The following is a 6,665-nucleotide window of genomic DNA, read 5'->3' as shown; positions in this document are numbered from 1 at the left end:
CTAGTGCGTGCACTCAGCTGACCAATAGCCGAGCGTGCAGAGCTTTTACGCTTACGCACGGAGGACGCGCACAGGCGCGAAACATTACTTCATTATAGCCGTTTCATTTAGACCTACATTCAGTTCTGACAAATGCAAATGTATGAAGACAAAACATTATTTTTCTGTTTTTAAAAAAGACTTTCTTTATAATTACTTTCCGTCTTTAGAATATATGCAGTGTTGGGGAGTAACTAGTTACATGTAACGGAATTACGTAATTTAATTACAAAATAAATGTAATTGTAATTAGTTACAGTTACTGAGAAAAAATATGTAATTAAATTACAGTTACCTTTGAAAAATGCTAGTGATTGCAACTTGATTACATCTGAATTTTTTCACACCCCCACCCCCACTTACAGATTTAATTGACTTCTTTGATAAATTGCATTGACTGCTCTAAAATGAGACACCAATGTTTCAGGAGTTTAGGACACAGAATAGGACACATGCTTATTCGATAACTGTTTTATTTCCTATTTGGGTTTATGCATAAACTTTATTTTTTAAGACTGTTTTTTCCAAGGCATTGTTAGATGCTAGTGTTTTCTGTCATAACTGTGCAAACATTTAATTTCAAACCCAGTATCATAGCTATTAAACTATTTCTTGTTATGATGTTATTTATGTTATGATCTTGTTATGACATATAGTGCAACTGCGCTCACGGTGACCCGAGTTCGATTCCCGTCTCGAGGTCTTTTGTCGATCCCGCTCCCCTCTCTCCTCCCAGCTCTTTCCTGTCCTCTCTCTACTGTCCTATCACAATAAAAGGCATAAAAAGCCCCAAAATATAAGTAAAAAAAAAAAAAGTCTGAATTTGTGGTGGCTGTGCTTTAAATTAAATTATTACACAGCTCAGACTCATTCGGGGCGACTTAAGTCAATGCTATATGCTTGATAATTTTTCTTGGCGGAAGCTTTGAGTTTGGTTAGCTAATAAAATATTAAAGCTTAATTTAATATTATGTGGACAATTTCTTAATTCTGTCATCCTGATATCGTGGACTTGCTCTATTGTTTTATACAAATGCAGCTGCTGCCATTTTTATTTTTATTTTTGTACATTTTAATGGATTATAAGATAAGTAGCAAACTAGTACTACTACTTAATTATTTATGCAGTGAAATGTTGTGTAAGAAAAGTGGTTTGACTGCACTGTGTCCCTAAAATGTCTAGTTTGAACTTGCCGTTTGCTAGCAACTGATTTCTTCATGGAAGCTTTGCGTTGAAATATTTCAACTCAGATCAGTGTTTCGTGACTAATAATTTTGACGCGAAACATCTAAATAATCTATCAAGCAGCTGTGTAATAAGTGAGATAATTTACATTCAGCCAGTTGTTATCGCAAAATAAAGATGTATATTATCCCTTACTTATTATAACCTTAATTCAAGTGATGAAGGATTTTGAAAGTCTGACAGTAATCAGTGTTGAGTGCTACTGTAAGGTTAACTCTGCCTGATTTAAATGTTTCAAAATGATTAACAGTTGAAAATATTAGACATTTAGAAAAGTAATCAAAAAGTAATTAAAAGTAATAAGTTACATTACTTCAATAAAGTAATTAAAAAGTTGCACTACTTATTACATTTTAAATCAAGTAACTTGTAATCTGTAACCTATTACATTTCCAAAGTAACCTTCCCAACACTGAATATATGAAAGGTAAAAAGGCCCAGAAACTTGTTGAAATAATAAGAAAACTTGATTTACATGAAGAGGGATGAAAAGACCCCTATTTACACTTTTTTATTTTTATTTTTATTATTTATTTATTTATTTTTCCTTTTCCTTTCTTTTTGATCCTTTTCACAGAATATATGTATTTTTACTGGTACTCTGTATCTGTTTTGTTAGATATGTGCCTTGCTAGGTATCTGTTTGCTTATTTGTTAATGCCACTGTATATGTATATTATATTCAATATGTTCAATAAAAAAAATAAATAAATAAAAAACAGTTCTGGTGAGTATGTTAACTTGTGTTGTCACCCTCTGAAACCCTCTTGCACAGTATTTTTGCTAGACTTCGTTTAGCCATATAATTGGTAGTAAAAACTCAATACAAAGAGAATTTTGTGTCAGTAACATTGTTTTATGTTTATACAGTACAGTAGGCACTTTAATTCTAATGAGAATGGAACCTTTTCACAAGCCTGTGATCAGGGGCGTTTCTAGGATTTTAAAACATCTGGGGCTGGTGCCAAAACATCAGGGGCTAGTGGTAGTGGGTGGGAGCTCACATCATGCTTACATAAGATTTTGTTAGACACAAGTGGTTGAACCTAGATCCTTTTAGGTGGGTCCGGGGGCATTAAACCGGGGGTTAAAGACCTTGTCACACTATTAACAATAGTAATCACTGCAAATAGCAAACATATCAAAGTATTATAACAAAATTATAACATTACAAAAATATGTTAGACAAATAAAATAATACATTTGAAAATGTATTTATAACTGTAACAAATATATAGTTGCATACAAAAATGGGGCCCTATTTTTTTCAAATTCTGTTTACTGTTTTCATTTTTCTGGTCTTCTTTTTAATGGTTAAATTTAATTTTATTAATCATGTGTAATTAATTAAAACCATGAATCTTATACAATTTGCGGTCAATTTATCAAAAGTTTAAAAAAATGACATGTTTGGGACCCTGTAAAATGTTTTTTTTTTTTTTTTTTTTTTTTTACTTTACGTTTTATTGTTACCAAATATGTTTTAGCATGTCTCTTTATTTGAATGCATAAAAACAGCTTTTATTTATTTTTACAATAGCCTTATGGAATTCTGTGTTGTGTATTTTTCTGGTTATCAGATGAAGGTATGAAATATTGATTTAATTGATCTTTTAATGAAAATTATATTTTATTTTTGTCAACAGGGATTGGAAAATGTAAAACATGGAAGAAATATTGTGTGAAAAAAAATGTATACATTTTTATTAATTGATAGTAGTAGTAGTACTAGGCACATGCATTATACTGAATGATTAATGAAGTTAAACCTGAACTTTTATTTTGACGGGTTGCCGACTTGCCGTGAATACCATTAAATTTCTGTGTATATATTTGACGCTTGTTTTACTCAAATCAGTGAAATGCTTATGAAGTGACTTTTATGCCCTCATTTAGTGAAACGGCAGACGCTAAAATCACTGCGCGTGTCAGTATTACATGTGTAGAAAACGAAACCGCGCATCCGCGCCGTTCATTCATAAAAAGACACGCAGAACATGTAGGATTCATATTTAAATAGTCTTTTGCGGCATAATATTAACAGATACTAGTCCATATCGCGACTTGATTTAAGTTTAATGACCAACTTTTGATTAACTAATTCAAACTTTGACAAATTCCGTGGAAATCATAGAGCCATACAAAATTTTAACAGTCATCATCATCATAAATCCTTTAAACTTTTTTATATTTTGATTTTTAAAAATATGTATGTTCATTTATAACACTATATTTTGTATTATACCACCTTTTCATCAAAAACTAGTTAACGCTATGCAAGGGTGTTTCTAATGCCGCGTCTATGGGAGGGACGGTAAATTTGACATTGTTCTCTCTCTCAATTTTTTCCTCTGAATGAAAGCCGTGAAAACACTTTCGTGTAGTTTTTCTTTTCTTTAGCAAATAGGAATGCAAAAAATATATTTGTGGTAACTTACTTTCCCATTCACTGCTATCGGATTTTACCCAACTATGACGACTTCCGCTATGAGAAACCCGGAAATGTGAGAAAGGTCCATCATTCATATGCTAACTATATTATTTTCACTTTTGTATAATACACATTTCACTAGAAAAATGAAATTTGTCATAATTGACTCAATGAGAAATGGCCTTTATTTTTCAGAGGACTAATGTGTACACTCTAAAAACGATGGGTTATGTTTTTTAACCCAATTGCTGGCTTATGCCTGTGTTGGGTAAAGTACGTTTTAGTGTAATCCAGCCGTTAACAATACAACCTCCCCCTCCCTCCCAGCTGAACAGTTGAGTTCAGAGCGCGGGCTTTTCTTCCTCTTCAGGAGAGAAGCAAGTCCTCAGCGCCGCCGATTTGGTGGATGTCTTCAGAGAAATTAAGGTTTGTATACGTTTTATTTAATCTATAAAGTCTTTACTGTGCTGTAAATTATTTTATTTTAGCCAACACAATCAAGGGACAAGATGTCAGTCAGCTACGTCAGCAACGGTCGTTTCACATGATGGAAACGCCTTGCATAACTGATTTTATTCGTTGTAACACTGATTCTAATTAATTCAGATATTAAAATATGCTCTTTGTAACTCTGTACACTGTAAAAAACAATTTGTTGAGTCAACTTAAAATAATTTGTTACCTGGCTGCCTTAAAATTTTAAGTTCAGTCAACTCAAAAAAAAAATTATTCAACTTGAAATGTTAAATTATACTAAGTGACAACTTAGATATCTGAGTTGAATCAACTTAAAATTTTAAGGCAGCTGGGTTACTTACCATCTGTTACGTTTAGCAAACACAAATATCTAAGTTGTTACTTAGTACAAGAAATTCGTAAAGAAATTATGGTTTTTGAGGAAAGCATTTCAGGATTTTTCTTCATATAATGGACTTGATTGGTACCCCGATTTTGAACTTCCAAAATGCAGTTTAAATGCAGCTTCAAAGGGCTCTAAACGATCCCAGCCAAGGAAGAAGGGTCTTATCTAGCAAAACGGTAGGTTATTTTTTTTTCGAAAAATACAAATTTGTATACTTTTTAAGCACAAAAGCTTGTGTAGCACAGGCTCATCGTCTGTGTACTCCAGATGCGTGTTCATTTTCAACGAATCTTTATTGTGACTCGGGAAGAACGAGTCGTCTCGGGGGAGTGATTCATTCAGTCGCGTATGCGCAACATCCTATTAGGTTCTGTACTGGAATTAGTTCACCTGTTTCGAGTCTGATACGTTCATTTTGCTGAACGAGACTCAAAGGTCAGAGTCGGTAAAATGATCCAAACTTCCCATCACTACTACGAATCACGTCTAAGTTCATCGTCTGTGTACTCCGGGTAAAAAAGGTAGAGTATGGCAAAAAACTCCATCTTACTTTCTCCTACAACTTCAGAATCGTCCGACATCGTTGTACCTTTTTGTTTGTAAACAGCGTTTGACTTTCTTTCTTAGTCTTTGCGCGTTCGCATCTGTAGTTCCGCCTACGTTTGGCGTCACCTTTCAACATGATTCAATAGTACGTGAATGCGCATCCCAGAACCTGTGCTACACGAGCTTTTGTGCTTAAGAAGTATACAAATTTTTATTTTCCGATAAAAAATGACCGATCGTTTCGCTAGATAAGACCCTTCTTCCTCAGCTGGGATTGTTTAGAGCCCTTTGAAGCTGCATTTTTAATCACATTTTGGAAGTTCAAATTGGGGCACCAATCAAGTCCATTATATGAAGAAAAATCCTGAAATGCTTTCCTCAAAAACCATAATTTCTTTACAACTGAAGACAGAAAGACATGAACATCTCGGATGACAAGGGGGTGAGTAAATTATTTCGAATTGTTGTTCTGGAAGTGGACTTCTCCTTTAACAGCAACCCAGCACCGGCTCTGATTTCAGTGAAACACCATCACGAGAATAGGTACTATTTCAGTCAAAAAAACAAACGAACAAAAAAAATGTATACACTTTAATTAAAATGTAACTTTTAAATGTACAAAAATACGTGTTAAACAATTTTAACTGTATGCATTATTGAAAGCTATGCTGAATAATTTAGTTTGTCTTAAGTTTTTGTCCATGGGTGTTTTCACTTACTGATAAATGTTCACCTTTTGATTATTACTGTTGCCTCTAGTAATTCTGTGTCTTCTTTTTTTAATTTTTAAGCTAGCAATGGTCATTTTCAACCAATATTTGTGTTAAAACAACACAGCCCCTAGTTTGTGTGATTTTTCGTTATTATTATAATTATTTTCAAATCTATTTTGAAATTTGTTTTTAACCGGAAATGTAATTTTAATCAATAGTTGAGTTAAATAAAACAACTCTGCATGTTGGGTCAAAGATTTAACCCAGTGCTAGGTTTGTCCATATTTGACCCAGCATTGGGTTGCCAAAATAACCAAAATTGGGTTGTTTTAACCCAGAATTTTTTTAGAGTGTATGTAACAGAAATCAGGCTTAATATTTGTCAATATTTTTTTTTTATTTATTAATTCTTTTACACTTTAATGATTAATGGTGTTTTTGTGTTCTGTTGTAGGCTTGAAAGCTACAGCCTCCTTTCATTGTAATTGCTTGGACAAAAACAACCAATACATTCTTCAAAACGTCTGTTTTCATTGGAGAACGTAAGTAATAAGGATTTGGAATGACATGAGTATGAGTAAATGATCACCAAAAGTAATTTAGAAAAAAATGTTTTTAACTGTGAAGTTTCATCTGGATGTAAGTTTCATCATTCATAAAACATTTTTGGATGTGTTCAGTTTTATTGTACTGTATCTTGCAGTCTTGGGAAATGCTGCCTGCTGTTGCTTGCAAATTTTTCTTGCCACGTTAGTGTCAGAATTGGACCACTGCTTCGTTAGTGCTGCTACATTAGTTGGATTATGAGAAAATCAGTGAAAAACATCA

This window comes from Labeo rohita, chromosome 18 (assembly GCF_022985175.1).
Source record: "Labeo rohita strain BAU-BD-2019 chromosome 18, IGBB_LRoh.1.0, whole genome shotgun sequence".
NCBI classification, from domain to species: Eukaryota; Metazoa; Chordata; class Actinopteri; order Cypriniformes; family Cyprinidae; genus Labeo; species Labeo rohita.
This window is presented reverse-complemented; position numbering follows the sequence as displayed.